Source organism: Dipodomys merriami, unplaced genomic scaffold, assembly GCF_024711535.1.
Source record: "Dipodomys merriami isolate MVZ:Mamm:240054 unplaced genomic scaffold, mDipMer1.0.p SCAF_30, whole genome shotgun sequence".
Taxonomy (NCBI): domain Eukaryota; kingdom Metazoa; phylum Chordata; class Mammalia; order Rodentia; family Heteromyidae; genus Dipodomys; species Dipodomys merriami.
The window spans coordinates 17,215,314-17,234,286 of record NW_027204493.1 but is presented as its reverse complement, the minus strand read 5'-3'; the positions used below and the strand labels follow the sequence as shown (position 1 = coordinate 17,234,286).

The 18,973-nt window shown below is 38.4% G+C and overlaps 1 protein-coding gene across 10 annotated transcripts in view; it reads left to right on the top strand.

The window, feature by feature from the left end:
- The window catches only part of Pde4d (phosphodiesterase 4D), a 1,379,127-nt gene that overhangs the window by 1,298,514 nt on the left and 61,640 nt on the right, over nt 1–18,973 (top strand). The gene's annotated exons all lie outside the window — the stretch shown is intronic.

The following is an 18,973-nucleotide window of genomic DNA, read 5'->3' as shown; positions in this document are numbered from 1 at the left end:
ACTGTATATTTTTCTCATTTGGTTTATTTTAATAAAACATTGGGGCATGAGTTGGACCTTTAACAGGGTTAGCATGAGGACTGTATGGTTCCTTTAGTACACCAGTCCAAGATAGGCCATAGAGCTTGAATAGGATTTTGTAGTAATTACAGGGCCCACATGTAAGAATGCTACGGTTGAAAAGGTGATTTGGGTAAGTGGCCTGCCAAGTCATTATAAATAAATGAAAAATTCAGCAGATATTTCTGATGTGTTTTAGCAAAATCTGGTATTTTGAGTGGAGCAGAAATATACTCTAGAATTAACTGGATATAATTTTGTCTTTTCCCATCCTTATTCTCCCTCTACCCCCTCTTCTCTCCCTTTGCCCTCATTTCTCCATGCTGTCCTCATCTGCTCCTTTCCTATTGGTTAAAAGAGGGAAAAAAAATATTTCTCTTTTGTTTCGTAAGGACAATAGCAACAAAAACTACTTAGAATTCTGGCTACGATCCAGTACAAATTTTAAATAGCCTCCTCCTTTATAGTTACCTTGGAATTAGATTTTTTTCTAATTGAACATTTTTATTAATCTACTTTATTGGTATTATAAAGAGTGGAATTAGATTTTTACCCTGTCACTACTCTGTTTATATTTCTACATAATAGTCTTCAATTTAAAATAAGGATTTCAATTTCATACAACAGCACTTGGACCATCTTAGATTCACTTGTTTTAGCTTTTTTTTTTCTTTTTTTAAAAAAATTCTTCACACCTTGGCCACTGCCAAACAACTCATCTCAATTTTAAAGGAGCTGAACTTGGCTTACTCCAAAGGCTGATACTCAGAATAATTTGAGGACTAGAATAGTGAGTCCATTTGTAGGTGTTTTTTTTATCACATATGTAAGTTTTATATCCTGCCACTCATAATGCATCACTTCCTAACCTGATTCTGGCTCTGGCTCTGACCTGTCTCACAAAATTACTAGTTGGTTGACACTCGTGCCCTGAAATTTAGTAGCCTGGAGGAAAATTTCCAGTGGCATTCTAATGAGGAAATTTAATTAGGAGCTCATGTTGACTCAGGAATATTATGTTCAACATTGATCCACAGTGTAACTAATGAATTCATTATGCTGCAAATGCAAGTGACTTATTAGTTGGCCAATAAGGGTGAAATCTGTCTTAACAGGAATGTTGAAAGAGGCAAGCAGTAGAACTTTCATCTCCACTGGGAGTGAACTAACTTGCCAAATCTGGGCCATCAATCAGAGTAAATGTGTTCAAAACAAATCGTACGTCTTCTATAGTTCATTGTATCCATCAGCACTTTAGAGGTCAGAAGTCCCTGGTAGTCGCTTTTGGCCAAGTTTTCAATAGCCTGTGGTTTGGGTAAAATGCCATCGCTGTCATTCTCAAGGGTGTGTTCTCAGGTAGCTGTGCTCTGTGAGCTGGCTTCAACCCACTCTGAAAGGACAAAAGGTCATTCTTGTTTAAAGAAGATGACATTACATTACAACTTTTAAATGTTGTCTTAAAAACAAATCTTGGCCTAAGAAGTGTGTTGAAATTACTTAGGGCTCGATTGCATAGGAGAGATTCAAAGTCTGAATCTCCTACTCATAAATGAACAGTGATCATCACATGGGTAGCAAGGACTGAAAGTGTCACTGATGAGCTTATGAGCCTGTTGTCCTATGTGTCCTTGAGGAAAGGGCAGTTTTAACTGAACCAATGAAGAAACAGGTCAACTCTTCCCTTGAGTAGCAACAGTTCACGTATGTGGGGGGACTCAAGTCATAATGTTAATGATCTGTTTTGCTTGGAAAAAAATAATATACTACTAGACAGGAAATGCCTAAATGTTGCCTTTAGGGATCCAAGCCTTGCCTCAAAGTTTGATCACATCACAGTAGCTTGGACACATTTAAGGCTTTAGACTCCCCATGATTAATATGGCTTATCCGTTCCATGATACAGCTTACCAATTAGTAATAAAGTTAGCGAGCAGTCATTAAGATAGCCAGAAGATCTTTTGTTTTTGTCATTTTTAATCCAGCTTTGTTTTTCTCTTGTGATCATATAATTCTAAGTTTTAAAAGACTAGATTAGTTGCTTCTAAGACAACACCTTTGCCTTGTTTCCTGATAGCAATAGAGAAGAAGGGAGTTGGGGCGACAGGCGGGGCGGGGGGGGGGGTGGAGTAGGGGAGGAGGGACATTGGTTATGCTGAGCTGGGCATTAGAGCTATCTTATGTTTCTTATCTTAAATTTAAATGTGCAAGTTACACTACTGTGAGCAAATGGACCAAGACTTATGCTTCATAATCTATGCAGCTACTTTGACAGGCAACATTTGTGACAGGCACTGTTTTTACCCTGTAAAGAAACTTGAGCATGCATATCTGTCTTCTCCCAAGTATACCATTCTATCTCTGCAATAGGGAATCTAGTGAGAATGCCACTGCTTCTGGGATGCAGAATGGGCTCCAAGATTTTTATCTGGGACAATTTATGAAAGTCAGGTGTGTCCCTTGTAACTGATTCATTGATAATCTACATGGATAGGAAATTAGAAGTATGGATAACAAGTTAACTACTAAGGCATAAATGCTTCACTTATCCATTTTAATGATGTACATTGAGCAGCACTGTTCTAGGAGCCGAGAATCTGGTAACAAATTAGAGCCATTTCTATAACTTCACAGAACTTACAGGCCAACTATGTTTGCTTTAAAATAATCTATGTTTCAAAGAGTCTGTGCTCTGACTATACCTCTACAAGAAGCCATCTCATAAAATGTTCAAGCTTGACTTGGATCTATGAGAATTTAGTTTTAAAGGGATCAGATTTGCAGAAGAGAATATTGGCTTGAGTTGACAAAACATGGAAAGAAATAATTGTGTAAAGACCTTCCAGCTTGTAATGATTTAACAAGACCAATATGTTCAGAGAGTACTGCACCAGGAGAAACTGATGAGCATCCATATGTTCCAGTGTATGGAGGAGTGGGTGAGGGGTCTGGGAGAAGGACCTCCCGGCAGGGAGGACAATGTTCTTCATGGCAAAGGCACCACATTCGGTTCATCACAATGACTTCCAGACTGCAATAGCTTCCAAGTTAGGCTACAAGGACACATATCTAAAAAGTAAATAAAACTCTAGGATGGTTCCTATCGTACTTTGTGTGGTAAATTTTCTTTAAAAAAAAAAAAAAAAAACGTTTCCAGATCATTCTGGAACCAGCAGCTAATTAGCAATCTATGATGACACTATTTGTATGTACATGTGTATATTTTTGTGTGTATATGTGTATGTCTGTGTGCATGGATCAGCTCAGAATTAACTGTTTGTTTGCTTCTTTATTTATTTCATTAGTTATCTTATATTTCCTACCTTAAATTAAAATGTGCAAGTTGCCACTTGCACATTTTGTTCAAGCCTCACTACTGGGCTTGAACTCTGGGCCTAACACTCTTATTTATCTTTTTCCCTCAATGCTAACACTGTATGGCTTAAACTACATCCTTACATCTGGCTTTTTGTTGGTTAATTGGCTACAATAATCTCTCTGATTTGTATGCTTGAGCTGACTGAACCACAATTCACAGATCTTAACATTCTCGGTAGCTAAGATTACAGACATGAACCACCAGTGCCTGGCTCACTCTCTCTCTGTATCTCTCTGTATCTCTCTGTCTATCTCTGTCTGTCTGTCTGTCTGTCTGTCTCTCTTTCTTAATTGAGACAGGGTCTCACAATGTAGGCTGACCAGAGCCTCCCAAATCATAGGAATTTTAGGTGTGCGCCACCAAGCCTAGCTATTACTGCCCTCCATTTTGAATAATGGTAAGCTGAAAACCAGTCATCTGTTCTGAATCTCATCCTGATCTTATTGTTGATAAGACTCTACTTTGGTCCTAAATCATGAGCGAATAAGAGTTTTTAAAATTGTATCTGTATTAGCTGGGATTACATTTGTGGTTTAACAAGGTAGATATTTTTCTCTCACATTAAAATCTGAAAGCAGGCAGTCCAGAACTGGTATGGCAACATTCTTCACAAAGCCTTCATCAACATGTGCTCTTTCTATCTTGTTGCTTTGTTAGATGTGGACTTTGTATCTAAATTCTACTTATGGTTTAATATGATTGTTCCAATGTTCCAACTCTAGCCATCAAACAAGCATTCTAGCTAGTAGGAAAGAGAAAAGAATGATGATAAGATAAAAATATACATGCCATATATATTTTTAGGAAAAGAACCTAGAGCTTCCATATAACAATTCTTCCAATCCGTTCACTATAATTTACATGGCAGCATTTGGCTGAAAGGAGTCTGAAACTTTCCTTTATTTGGGGGCAGTCCTATGCTTATGTGAAATTGGAATCTAATATATCAGGTAAAGAAAAACACCAAAACAGTATGTACACAATGTTGCACTCATTTTAAATATTGACTAGCATTCTGTAGTCCTCTGCTTGATATGTAATTTATAGTATGATATTTTGCTGTTTTATTTATGAGAGTTTACTATTTGTTATTATTACTGATATAGTAGCTGCAGCATTGAGGAAAGTTGTGCTATATTAGGCTAGACTATTTTACCTGCCTTGTTTAAATACTTGAAGATGAAATCCCTTAGATTAATTGTGTGTATGTGTGTGTGTGTGTGTGTGTGTGTGTGTGTGTCTGTTTGTCTGTGTGTGTGTGTGTGTGTGTGTGTGTGTGTGTGTGTGTATGTGGGTACTGGTCTTGATATTTGAACCTGAGCTCTGTCCTTGTTTTTGCTCAAGATTGAGCCACACCTGTACTTCTGAATTTTTAGTGGCTAGTTGGAGTCTCATGGGCTTTCCTGCCCTGGCTAGCTTCAAAACTTGAACCTCAGATCTCAACCTCCTGAGTAGCTGACAGGCACGAGCCACTGGATGTCCAGTAGACTAATTTCATTTTAATCGCATATGGAAACAGATTTCTAACCTCAGAGCTTGCATGCCCATCTGGAATTTGGAAAGCAGATATTGATAGTACAAAATAAAGTAGTTTGAATTTTTCCAAACTGTTTGATACTGCTCATGTTCTTACCCATTCAACTCCTCATCTAAACGTCAATCACAGGTACATGTTGACCTTATCGTACAGTCTTAAAGTCTCACATGAGAATTGCTCTGCATGTTAGAACAAGATTGTGCTCTGGCAGGAATACTCAAAGTTGATAGCTACAAATACGGAGGGAGATCTAAAAGGAAAGAGCCAGAGAGGTAATCTTTTTAAACTGCTACAGCAAAGTCTTGGATTAAGGTAGACAATGGTTACCATTTTACTGAAATTGAGTAGACATACCACTTAATAGAGAAAAGGAGCAATCACAGGGCTGATTTAATTTCCAGTAGGGATTAGGGAAGTACCAGAACATGTTCTAGCCAAATGTTCCTAAAAGTATGAAGTAATTTCATTTGTTCTATCATTAAGAGGAACTAAAGCCCAGTACAATTGCTTCCCAGTCACAAAAATCCCTGCTAAATTGCCATTGTTACTGACTGAATGAAGTGAGCTCTCTTAGTACCTTGACCAGACACATTTTAATTTCTGTTTGTCTATTTATCCTCAATCACATCAGATGGGCTTAACTTATTTGGACAAAATAAGCTACATTATTGAGATTCAGTTTAACCCACAAAGTTGAAGTATAACTACCAGACTAGCATTTTCAATTGGGCATGTCTCCTATAGATTTTTAGTAAATTTAGGAATGTTGTTATGTGGGATTCTTTGTTTCTTGTGTACATAGGAGGAGTGTCTGTTTCTTCAGGAGTGAATGCATTAATTGAGAAAGCTACCCCTGCAGGCTGTGGTAGCTGTGTTTCCATGAGGGGTGAGCTGGGTAATTGAGCAATGTGCAGTCAACTCCTCCTTATGTCAAATATCAGTGGAATTCAGCATTCAAACCAGAGCAGTGTTTTAAATTTACTTTATTGTTGTTTTAGAGGTGATATACAGTGGGGTGACATTTGCATAGTCAGGCAGTACATACATTTCCTTTCTCACAGTGTCATCTTTCCCTCATCCTCTCCCATTCCCTCCCTCTCATCTCCACCCATGAGCTGCATAGTTCCATCACTTTCATCAGTGTCCAGTGCGCTCCACTGCTGGAATTTTTCACCTCTTCTCCTCAGATTCTGTGCCCTCCCCTCGCCTCCCCTCCCTCAGACCTGCTCGTGAATACACCAGGTATAAGGTAAAAAATGCAGTCATCAGAAAGAGAAAAGATGGGGTGGGGGGAGGGAATAGGGGGAGATGGGAAGGGATGGGAAGGGGAAACAAAGGAGGAGGCTACAATGCTTGATAAGAAATGCACTCATTACCTTGCCCATGTAATTGTAACCCCTCTGTACAGTATTTTCACAAAAAAAAAAAGAAAAAAAGAAAAGACAAATTAAGAAAAAGTCCTTTGTTTTCATATCTTTGGAGTTTGTTTCAGTATGTATATTATTTTATTTTATTTTTTTATTGTGAGAATACCGTACAGAGGAGTTACAATTACATGGGCAAGATAACGAGTACATTTCTTATCAGGCATTGTAGCCTCCTCCTTTGTTTCCCCTTCCCATCCCTTCCCATCCTCCCCCCCTCTCCCCACCCGATCCTCCACCCAACCCCCACCAAAGTTGTAAAGTTCATTTTTCGACATAACGACTTGTACATCTCATTGTTGCAATGGGTCCACCTGTATCCCTATTTAAACAATTTGTTTTTTCCCTTCCCCTCCACAAATTATACCAACATCAAATACAGTGAAAGCAGGGGTTATACCATGGGGGAGGGACATACAAAGCAACAAAGAAATCATGTTATAAATATGTTAGAAACAATTGCAAGAAAGAAAAAAACATTTGAATACATATCTTAGGGTTCATTTCCCTAACATCAACTTACTTATCTGACCTTTTCTGCTTGTCCCAGACACATACTAGTTATTGCAAATAAGGGAAACCATGGGACCTGTGTCTCTTTGGGCCTGGCTTACTTCACTTAATATAATTTTATATACGTATACAGAGGCGCTTGGATATTGCACCTTTGTTATTCTCTCCTTTTCGTCTCACTCTATGTGGGTATCTAGGATCCTGTGAAATATGTCATATCCCAGTGCATTTTAGATCTAACTTACTCATATTAAGAGAACATGCTTGGACAAAACACAGCATTTTTGACAGTAAAAGGCAATGTTATTTATAATTAGGTTGGGAACAACAGAAACAGATCTGCAAAGTTTCAGATCTGCAAAGTTTCATGTCTGGACCTCATGGTCTATACAAAGAACAAGGGCAATAGATTCCTAAACAAGAAAATATCCTGGCCTTTATTGTTACCTGGAGAATACAGGTTCTGTAGGACATAAAGAAAGAATAAATGGGTTACACAACCAGTGATTTCTCTCCCATGTCACCAAAGTCACTTTTATTATGTGATCAGAACTCTGATTCTGTGTCTAACAGTCCACTTATTCATGCTCAGATGCATTAGAAGATACAGAAACATTACAGAAGTGTATCTTTAATAAGAGAAGTGTTTGAAATTCAGTCCAGCAGTAAACAAATCACTGTGATAGATTCTTCAGTATTTGAGTGACTTGAGGATTTGTTGGATTCTCAGGTATCACATGTGACATTTGCCATTCTGGATCTTTAGAAGGAACACCCACTAGACAGCATGGCAAAACAAACAGATCTTTCAGGCCTTGCAGGGAGGCTCTTTGAACCCAGAGCTTCTTGTTTTTGAGCTATTGACCAAATTCAACATAAACAAACTACAGAGATTTAGGCTGTATGAAAAGCTAAAAAAATTTTTGTTTGTTTAGCTAGGTGAAATAATTTGGGAGTACTTTGAATGATTAGTGTTCTTAACTGTATTGAAGCACACAAAACAAAATCTGGGATCACCATCTCAGTCTGGCAGTCTTGGATGACAGAATCTTGGAGAAGAGCAAAGCCCTGGACTGAACTCAGGCAACAATTTGAAAACTAACATGCGATATGTAGTGGCCTGCACATGAAAGTCATTCTCTTTCTACTTTCTAAGCACTTACTGTGTTGCAGACACTACTTTATTGCACTGTCTTATTTAATCTTTAGAAAGACCCAATGATCTACTTATTCTTTCTCCATTTTACAAGTTAAAGAACAGGAAAGGATGCGTTAATTAGGTTATGTGTGAGCTTTAGGTGAAGATCTCCTTAACAGAACTTAGGGCGAAGAACAGGGATTGCCTTAGTCCAAAGCTGTTCTCTTGCATTTCAGTCCCTCTCTGATGTAGCATTCATCACCCAGTGTACAATACATTCAAGGATTAAGAGAAGCAGACATCTGCTACCCTTTGTCTCTAAACAAAGGAAGGGAGATGTATCAGAGCTGATCTAAGCAAACAGGTTAAATTCAAGCGCCTGCCTCACCCTGATGGAGAATTACGTTAGCAATGAATGGTTACTTGCCTTGATTCATTCATTTCTAAAAGTACATTGCCTTACTGAGGTCACAGGCCCAGCTCAAGGGGAGGAGGAAGAGAGAGATGTGGGGTGTAATGAGCGGAGGATTCAAGCTGTTAAATTGAATCAAGTTCTCAAAGTGCTAGATTCTTTTTATCTCTTTATCTGGCATCCCAAATTTCTCTGTTCTGCCTCCCACAACTATCTCCTGAATTGTTGCTTCAATCATTGTCTTCTAGATGTTGTTAGCTTCCAATTGGTTGAGTTTATGCATTTAGAGCCTTATGCCTAGTCATCGCTCCTTTGTTCCAGTGGCTGTCTTCCTCCTTTGTTCCCTACTTCTTGTCTCTTACATCATGGCATTTATTATAGAAAATTTAGAGAGAGAAAAGTCTCTTTTCTGAGGTTCACCTGAGACCTAATGCTAGGAACTGGCTTCCCCTTGCTGAGCCAATAGCCCTAATATTCCTTAAGACCACAAACTCTGATGATGGGTTAGTTTGCAGATGAAAGGGAGCGTGGACATCCTCTCCAGAAAGTCTGGATCATCTGGGCTTTGCCAGCCTCTGTGAATGTTTTTCTTGTTCTTGTTGGCTGCTGGTGCTGTTCCTCCTCCTCCTCCTTCTCTACCACTCCTGGGGCTTGAACTCAGGTGAGATTTTTTTTTTTGCTCAGGGATAGTTCTCTACTCCTTGAGTCACAGCTCCACTTCTGGCTTTTTTGATGGCTAATTGGAGGTAAGAGTGGCACATACTTTTCTGACAAGGATGGCTTTGAACTGTGATCTTTAGATCTTAGCCTCCTGGATGGCTAGGATTGCAGGGATGAGCTACCAGTGCTGGCTGAATTCCTTCTGATATCCTGTGATTGTTCATCTGTTGATCAAACTCTAAATTGGTGTCTCTGGAAGCCAGAGATCATCTAAATAAGTTCTATAAAGTGAGTGTCTCATAGAATACCAATTCCCTGTCTCCCGGAAAGGTTCAAGTAGTTGTTCAAAACAAATTAATGAGCCCAGCCAACATTTAAATAGATAAGTACAAATACTATAACAGACTCTCATTTCCCAACTTTGTGAGAAGGGCGCACCCTTAAGTAATACAAACCAAATAATAATAAGAAGTATGTGAATTCACTCCAACTCTGTGACCCATTGCCCATTGAATCTCCTCCTGAATGTTTTTCTCCCCCAGTGATATCAGGACCAACTCCCTTTACTCTGTGCCTTCCTGTCTCTCCTGTGCAGATCTTGTCATCTGCGTCATAGGAGTCTATGCAGAGCTTCCTTTGAAAGAAATTCCACTTAAAAGAAGCAGGCTATGAATAGCAGGAACTTGGTCATCTAGATTGTCTAGATGATCAAGTGATGTTCAAGTGGCAAAAATTAAATTTAAAAAAAACAAGCCCAGCATACGCACACATGTACAAATGGGACTCTGAGGAAATTTTTATCAAGAAGTAGAGCTGGAAGTGTGGCCAGACTCAGGGTTGATACACAAAAGGTGGTCCTGGGGATTGATGAAGAGAATAACTGAATTTTGGATGAAACCTGTAAACACTGAAACTCTAGAATATGATTGTGAGTAAGGAGACATATTATTGCTATTATTGTTGTTATTTATTAAAGAGGTACTTTGAGGGTGATGAAAAGGAAAATATACTCAGGAGGCTGAAATATGAGGGCTATGGTTTCAAGGCCAGCCCAGGTAGATAAGTCTGTGAGACTTTATTTCCAATTAATCAGCAAAAAGCCAGGAAGTGGAGCTGTTGTTCAAGTGAAAGAACACCATCCTTGAGTGGAAAAGCCAGGTGAGAATGAGAGGCCCCGAGCTCCAGCTCCATTATATTCTCTCTCTCTCTTTCATACACGCGCATGCATGTGCACACACACACACACACACACACACACACACACACACACACACACACAAAGACACACAGAAACATAAGAAATAAGCAGATTTACAAGAAATACACATGAAAATATTAAGCAGTAGAAAGGAAAATGAGTGCCAAATGGAAAGTACTTTATTCATTTGTCAGTGAAAGATGTTTGAGAAATAATGTTCCCTTGAGTGGCTGGGTTATAATCCATTGTTAGTTCATAAGGGTCAAGTATTTGTGTTTCTCCCAGCATATCTCATTATGAGTCCAGTCGGTCCAGGGACACATTTGGCTGAGGCCATTTTTGAGTAATCATTGGAACCAGGAAAGGAATCTCAATCATTTTAGTCCAAATCCAAGTCATTCAGTGACCCCATGTTAGCATTCCAGATACCTGAAAATATTTTTTTAAGATGGGATATTGCTAGGTGTCTCAAGCTAGTCTAGGACTCTTGGCTCAGAAAAACATTGACTATCCATCTCAACCAATAAAAAGCTGGGTACAGTGGTGTGTGCCTGTTATCACAATTACTCATACCTCTCATCTCAGTTATGTGGGAGGTGTAAATAGGAGGATTGCAGTCCAGGATAGTCCAAGAAAAAAACAAGACCCCATTTGAAAAATAATGAAACTAAAAAAGGTTGGAGTACTAGCTCAAGTATCAGACTGCCTGCCTAGCAAGTACAAGACCCTGAGTACAAATCTCAGCACAGCCGAAAATAAAAGAAAAATGAAAGGGCCAGCCACGGTGGCGCACACCTGTAATTTCAGCTGTATTCTACATGCCTATAAGAGTGTTATATTAAACCCGTCCTAGGAAAAAGGTGAAACTCTATTTGAAAAATAGACTAAAGCAGAAAGAGTTGGAGCAGGTGGCTCAACTGGTAGAGCACTTGAGCACAAGTTCCTGAGTTGAAATCCTATCACAAAGTCACACACACACACACACACACACACACACACACACACACACACACACACACACACGCACGCACGCACGCACGCACTTGAGAGAAAAGAAAATAGGATGGGGAGAAAGTTGGGGTAACAGAGATTGCTGTTAAATATCTCCTATATGTTACATATCATAGACAGAATAAACACATTTTTATGTCTGTGTTCCAATAAAACTTTATTTAAAATGAGATGGCAGGCCATTTTCCATGTGGTCTATAGTTTATTTTTCTAGGAAAAAAGTATATTTTAACAAATCATGCACTTAGTTGAAATGAAACCAACAGAAAACAAATAAGGGTATAGATATATGATTTTAAGATTAAAGTTATCCTACAAAAATCTAATAAAACATGAAAAAGTAGTTTGAGAGCAATCTTCTAGGAGATATATTTTTAGTCCTGTTTTAGAAAAGGGAACACTGAGATAGAGAAAGTCAAATAATTTGACCAAATTCACCACATGGATGCTAATTTGCAGAGGCAGCATTTGAACCTTATGCTTTCTCTATTACTCGTAACTGTCATAGGAGCCACTAAAATGGAAACCTCCAGAACTCCGCTTGCCACTGTGCCTCTGGACCATTAGGCTGGGCTCTTAATCTCCTCTCATCTCTTTTCTGTTTTATCCTTCTGGGCAAAATCCTCTTACCAGTACACTTATTCAATGCCCACAATATCCATTAGCTCAAGGCCACACATTGATGTGTTCAACTCTATTTCTCCTCCCCTCCCTTAAGAAGACTTTTCCATCCAAGCCATCTACTGCCCACATATATAACCCTTTTCAAGCTCCAGGCAGTTCTTCTACCTGGAAAGAGTGCGAGCTGACTCCTCCTCCCACATCCATTGCAACCACAGACTATTGAAGACCTCCATGAAAGTTTAGCCTCTTCCTGGCATTTTGTCCACTTTGCTTCAGTCCATATCTCCTGCTCCCTGCTCTGAACTACAGTAGCACTCCCAGAATGAATGAATGATTTATATGCCACCTTACACTGTCTATAGGCAGTAGCCGATCATGTGTCTGATTCTCTTAGCAGGACATTGTAAGGTCTTTCCTAGGTCTAAGCTTCTGAATCTTTCATGATCTTGATCTTGAAGCAACTAGCATATCAAAGAGGCACCATAAATATGTTTTTTTATTGCTCTCATTCTGGGAAACAGAAAAAAGAGAACATGAAAGAAAGGAGGGAGGAAGATTACTCTCTGAACATTTTTCAGCAACATAAATTATGAAGGCAGGAAGAAACAAGCCATAGTGCTTGGGATATGCCTGCAATCCCAGTGAGGCAGGAAAATTTAAGTTCAAGGTCAATCTCTTCTCTTCTTTGAGACCCCCATGTCAAAAGAGAAGAAGGAGGAGAAGGAAAAGGAGAAAAAAAAAGAGATAAAGGGAAAGAAAGAGGAAGGAGGGGAAGAGGGAGAGAAAAAGAAGAAGGGAAGGAAGGAAGGAAAGAAGGAAGGAAGGAAGGAAGGAAGGAAAGAGAGAGATGCCCCTTGTGGTGAGATTCCACACATATAGGATCTTGATCATGTTTATGTTATGTTCTGGGTTCACGAGACATAGGTAGGAAAAAGTTAACCAAGCTTACTTCAAAACATTGATGATTGAAATAAAAATTCTGAAATCGTATAAATTTAGATAATACTTGCTAAGTGATATTAGACAGATATCTCCTATAGAATTTTTAGCTTTTGGTTGGGCCATGTCCATTAGAAATCATTTCAAGGAGGCTTCACATGCAATACTTTCCAAGCTGATTTGATCAAATAATTCCATTAGTTGGTACAATATCGTAAGGCTCATGCTCACTGAAACATTGTATGGAAAATGTTAGAAGTGATTCTCCCAGTAACTTCATTGTAGGTGATGTTCTGTCTTAAACTATGGCAAATCTTGTACATCTTTTTCATGCAGTGACTTTTTCCATTATTAGATGGGGGCTACAGCTGAAATTGTTCATTCATATTCAGCTCTGAAAGCTCTGATTTAGTAAATGCTTGAGGGTTGAGATTAATCATAGAAAAATAGTAAATTTTTAGAGTCAAGAATTTTTGAAAAGGGAAAAAAAGTTTCCAAGTACTAAGCATCTTAGAACAGACTCATTTATTTTCACAGCTCTATAAGGTGTATTCTGAATAACTTACTCTTTACTGAGTGACTACTATAAATCAGACTCTGCCCTTGAGATTTTATGTGTATTTTCACATGCACTTTTCATAATAATGATATTCTCTAACTTATGACAGTGAGTTCAGGCATGCAAATACTAATTTAAGATGGGCAACTAAAACAATAACAGAGCAGGAATTTAAATTTGTAGTGACTCAAAGTCATGCTCTTTCTGATTTACTCTACTACTTTCCCTGAGGAGTCCTGTAGATTGTGGATTCTTGCTTGTGTATATATGGGCAAATTTAAGTCTCCCTAGATAATTTTGTATAGCTATAAAGCTAATAACTCTTAAATTAAGTTGTATATGAAGTCAGTTCATATATGAGAATAATCTTTATATCTGATACAATCTTGAATTCTGGAACCTTTTCTATGATACCTATATAGTTAACAAACACAAGTTTACCTGTAAGTTAACATAGCTTCTCAGTTATAGGGGGTGATTTATATGACAATAAAAGTTAGATGTAAGAAATTTTCCTTCTGGGGCTCTGTTCATGGAGTATTTTAAAAGCCCTAGTTCTTTTCTTTTAACTTTGCCTTCAGTTGTTTAAATAGAATGAATGTCTCTTTAGTATTACTTTTCTTGTAGGTATCTTATAGTAAGAGAAGTATATAGTGATGAGAAAGTGAAGGGAAGAAAAAAGATAGCAGAGATATTTATTTTGGAGACAAGTGATTAAAATAATTGCTTTCCCTCCTACAAACAGGAATTTTCAACCTGGACTCCTTGGTGACTTCAGTGAACACTTTCAGAATAAAATAATATTGATTGCATTGTTTTGCTAAGTTTTTTGTGGAGGATTACATCACATTCTCAAAAGATATATTAGACTTTCAAAGAAGGGCTCAGATGCACCATGGCTTTTAAAGTGCTAGGAACTGAGAAGTGCACATCCCACATCAATGTCCTCTTTGTACACAATCATTCAAGAAACTACTCTACTTAGGGAGAAGGCAACGCAAGGATCAGGACAGGAGGAGCATTTGTGGTGAAAACGAATCCATGTATAACATGATTGGGAAATCCACAATTTCAGGAAGGACTTTTAAGAGGGAATATTCATGTGCTAGGGAAGATCTTAATCAATGTCTCAAGCTTAATGATCTAAATCTTCTAGAACAGGAAAGTTTAGCTGAGTGTGTATATGTCATGGGAGTCTAGGGGTGGGGAAGCAAGCTGTAAAAACAGAGCAATCTCATGGAGAGGGAGCTAGACAGTATTGGGTTTTGTTAAATTGGGAGAGAACTTGAAGCTTAAGTCTGGCTGTTGGAAAATACAAGTGAGTGCTGCAGATTAGCGAAGCTTTGAGTTGCAGGAGCGATTCACTGTTTTTCCATCTCAATTTGTGTAAAAGAGCCAGTCTTTTGATCTTAGTGAGAGAGCACATGACTTTTAGTGCCTTCACTTGTTTTTCCAAAAATTGTTTCCCCGTTAATAGTAGATTCTTTTAAAATTTCACTTTCTATCCTAAAGCTACACCCCTGCCCCTCTCTGGTAATATGAGCCATTTGGATTTCAATACTGATTTTTCACTTTGGAAAGACACTATAGTCTGCATAACAATCCTATGCATAACAATTCCTAAGTTTCAGAAGTCTCACTTCCTGGTACCCTTTAAAAAGAAAGAGCATGCTTGGTTGTGGTTGTGTGTTATCCCAGATATTTTGGAAGACAGGTAGGAGAATTACAACTCTGAGACTGTTTGGGCAAAAGCAAAAGACTCTGTCTGAAAAGACAGACTAAAACCAAAGGAATTTCAGGCATGACTCAAGCAATAGAGTGCTTGGGCCCTGAGTCCAGTTCCCAGCCCCTCTAAAAAAGTATGGTTTACAAACACGAGATTTTGAAAAGAAAATAACTACACATGAATACATCTGAGGAACTACATAACTTTTATTTGTCACACTATAAAAATGCTTTTGCTAATTATTTCCTCACAACTATTTGTATAGTTAGTGCCTACACATGTTAGGAACTGGCCTAGGTTTTTATGGAAGGGCCTAGCTACAGACATACAAATGATCGAGGGAAATGGAGATAGAAGCCAGACAATTTTATCCAAGGAGAAGGAGTGGCAAACAATAGCCATAGATGGTATAGGACAGAAATGAGAGTTTGGAAAGACATTGAAAGCCAGCTAGAGAAAAGGCCTTAGTGAACATGAGGATGATATTAATACAGAACATTAGGAGAGGGTGTCTATACCACATTCTTGATTATGGAACATCTTGAAAACAGAGATTGAGAAAGGTTTTTTAATTTTATAAAGTATTTTCTGGTAAGAAAAGCAAACAGAAGGGGCTGGGGCTTAGCTCAGTGGCAAGCAAGGCCCTGAGTTCTGTCATCAGCTCTAGAAAAAAAAAAAAGCAAACAGAGATTCACTTGTAGATTATCACATGCATGTAGAAGTGACTTGATAAGGACTTGCATATAGAACCAGAGAAATTAAGAAGACATGGTAAGTTAGTCGATAAAGTACTAATTGGTAAAATGATCGGCACAGTAGTGGAGATAGGCAGGCGTGAGTAATCTCTAAGTAATCTCTAAGATTTCCAATTCATCAATAACACTAGGTTTTTTTGTGTCAGAAAATAATACATTTCAACTGCAATTATAAACCATCCACACATAGTATATAGTGAAGCTGAACCCACAGAATTCCACATTTTTGATCACATACATGTTAACTGACTGGAGAACCTTAAAACTAACACCTCCCCCCCTTAACACACTGCTAGAAATCACAGAATGAGCTAGACTTATGTAGACACTGGATATCTCATCAGTTCACCACCTTATGATTTGTCCAGCAACTAATAAACATAAAGATCTAAAGACAGATTATGCTGTGTGGTTGATCAGGTACTGTGGAAACCCAAATATCCTCCTACAATTCTCCATGGGAATAAAATTGATTCCTAAAATTGTGCACGAATGTGGTCTGTCTTGTATATCCATGGCAAAATTTTAATATTTGTCTTAGCTCTAACTGCTTAAACAAAATTCAGTAAACTAGATGGTTTATACAATAAGTGTTTATTTGTTACAGCCTTCCAGTCTTCACAATTATAATAAACATAGTTGAGTTCTAGTGAGGGTCCCCTGTGGGGTTGCAGACTTCCAGTTCTTAAACCATTGTATCCTCAAATGGCAAAAAGGGAGCAAGCTAACTCTGGCCCTTTCTAAAAGCACTAGTCACATGTATAAAAGCACTACCTTAGGTGAACCAATTGTTTCTTCAGATCCTATCTTCAAATATATACTGAAGTCTAATCATACTTGTGTTAGATTTCAACATGTACATTTTTAGGGAGCCACAAACATTGGATTCCATAATAATATTCTCCTTTTTTCCTTACTCTTGAGAATTTTTTGCCTACTTTTTGTATTCCCCTCCCACTATGAGCATTGCCTGGAATTTTCTTCTTATCTGGTCACCAGCCTCCACATTGACCTTGTCATTTTCCAGCCTCCTTTCACTCCATTCCCAGAGTGATCTTTCTGCAGACAAATTTGATTCTAGAACGTGTGTGTGTGTGTGTGTGTGTGTGTGTGTGTGTGTGTGTGTGTGTGTGTGTGTGTGTGTGTGTGTGTATGTGTGTGCGCGCGCGCTGCTTTTGGGAATTGAACAAGATTATCACTCTACCATTTGAGTCAAGTCATAGCTCCACTTCTGGCTTTTTGTTGTTGTTGTTGTTGTTAATTGGAGATAAGAGTCTTATGGACTTTCTAGCCCTAGCTGACTTCAAACCACAGTCCTCAAATCGCAGCTGTTTGAGTGGGTAGGAATCCAAGCTTGATCCTAGCTGACTCTAGGACTTCCTAGCTGAAAATTTTAATAGATCATTCAGAATAAACTCTTGGAATACTATATGTCTTCTAAGTCACTTCTTCACTTTTACCTTTGTGGATTGCCTGCCTAAATCTTACATACTGGTTTGCTTAAATTTTCTAATCCTCAATGACACATATTTGCCCCTATTTCAAACGCCACCTCTCATTCTCCACTTGATTTTCAGTATCTCCTTGGAGATTTAGGGCTGACATTTCTCTTTTCAAGAATCTGTTCCAGATCTTCCCAAGGCTGCATCAGTGGGACCTGCCTTATTTCCCATCTCTGCCTTTTGCTTATATTGAGTCTGTACCCAATGCCTGGTTTTAGGAGACAACACATACTGTACTGTGATTATCTTCCTCACTACACTGAAGCCCAAGGTTTTTTCTTCCCTTCAGTGTACTCTGTATGTGACACATAGTAGGTGTTTAATATGTTTATTAAAATGAAAGATCAGTATAACCAGTGGAATATAAACTTTGGAGTAGACAAGAAGTTTAAACTCCTTTGTTTTTTGTTAAATTTCCTGACCTGCCTACATGCATTAAAAATTATTGAAATTATTTTCAATAATTGAAAGTATTTCTCTAACATAAGCAATGTTTTATATTTCTTGTCTTACTTGGGAGAAGTATTTTATCTGCATGTTGAAAGGAAGGTTTATTGTACAATGAGGCTCATGGTTAAAATTATGTAAATTCAGCACTGAATCTAGTTTTCCTAATAAGAAATTTATAAGAATTTATAAAAAAAATTAGAAGAAATGTCTTCAAAAAGACTCTCCCATCCTGAATTTTCTTTTTCTTTCTCACTATTTTCAAAATTGTTCCAAGTGACTATATTCTGGTTCTCTAGTTTTCCCCTAATTATTATCCAGTAGCTTGCTTAAATTAATGAGATTATTTAAGTTGGGGACTTAAGAAAATTCCAGAGGAAGAGAAGAAAAAATGGAGGAAGAAAGAACTTAGCTGCAATGCCATTTCCATTCTTAGACTGAGTTTCAGAGCCTTCTCTTTTCCTGTCTCTTCTCTCCTATGTTACATGGACATTCCTGCCTGGGGTAATCTAGCCTTCAAAAAAATAAAGCAAATCAAACCAAGTCAATATTGGATTCTTTCAATAACTTTATTAAAGTATGGGGCAAAACCGGGCGCCAGTGGCTCACGCCTGTAATCCTAGCTACTCAGGAGGCTGAGATCTGAGGATCGTGGGTTCAAAGCCAGCCTGGGCAGCAAAGTCCGTGAGACTTTTATCTCCAATAAGCCAGTAGAAAACTGGAAGTGGCATTGTGGCTCAAGCAGTAGAGCACTCGCCTTGAGCTGAAGAGCTGAGGGACAGCGCCCACGCCCAGAGTTCAAGCCCCACTACCAACCAAAAAAAAAAAAAAGAATGGAACAAAGTAAACTTCTACCCTGTAGAACAAGCTAACTCTGTCTCTCTCATCTCTGGCTCTCTTTTACACACACACACACACACACACACACACACACACACACACACACACACACACACACACACACACACACACACACACACACAAGCATTCATCATCTCAAGATTTCACCTGTCATAAGTAGCCTTATTAAACACTTTGTTGGAACTGGCACCTTAGGCTCATACTTACTCATTCTTATAATCCTAGCTTTTT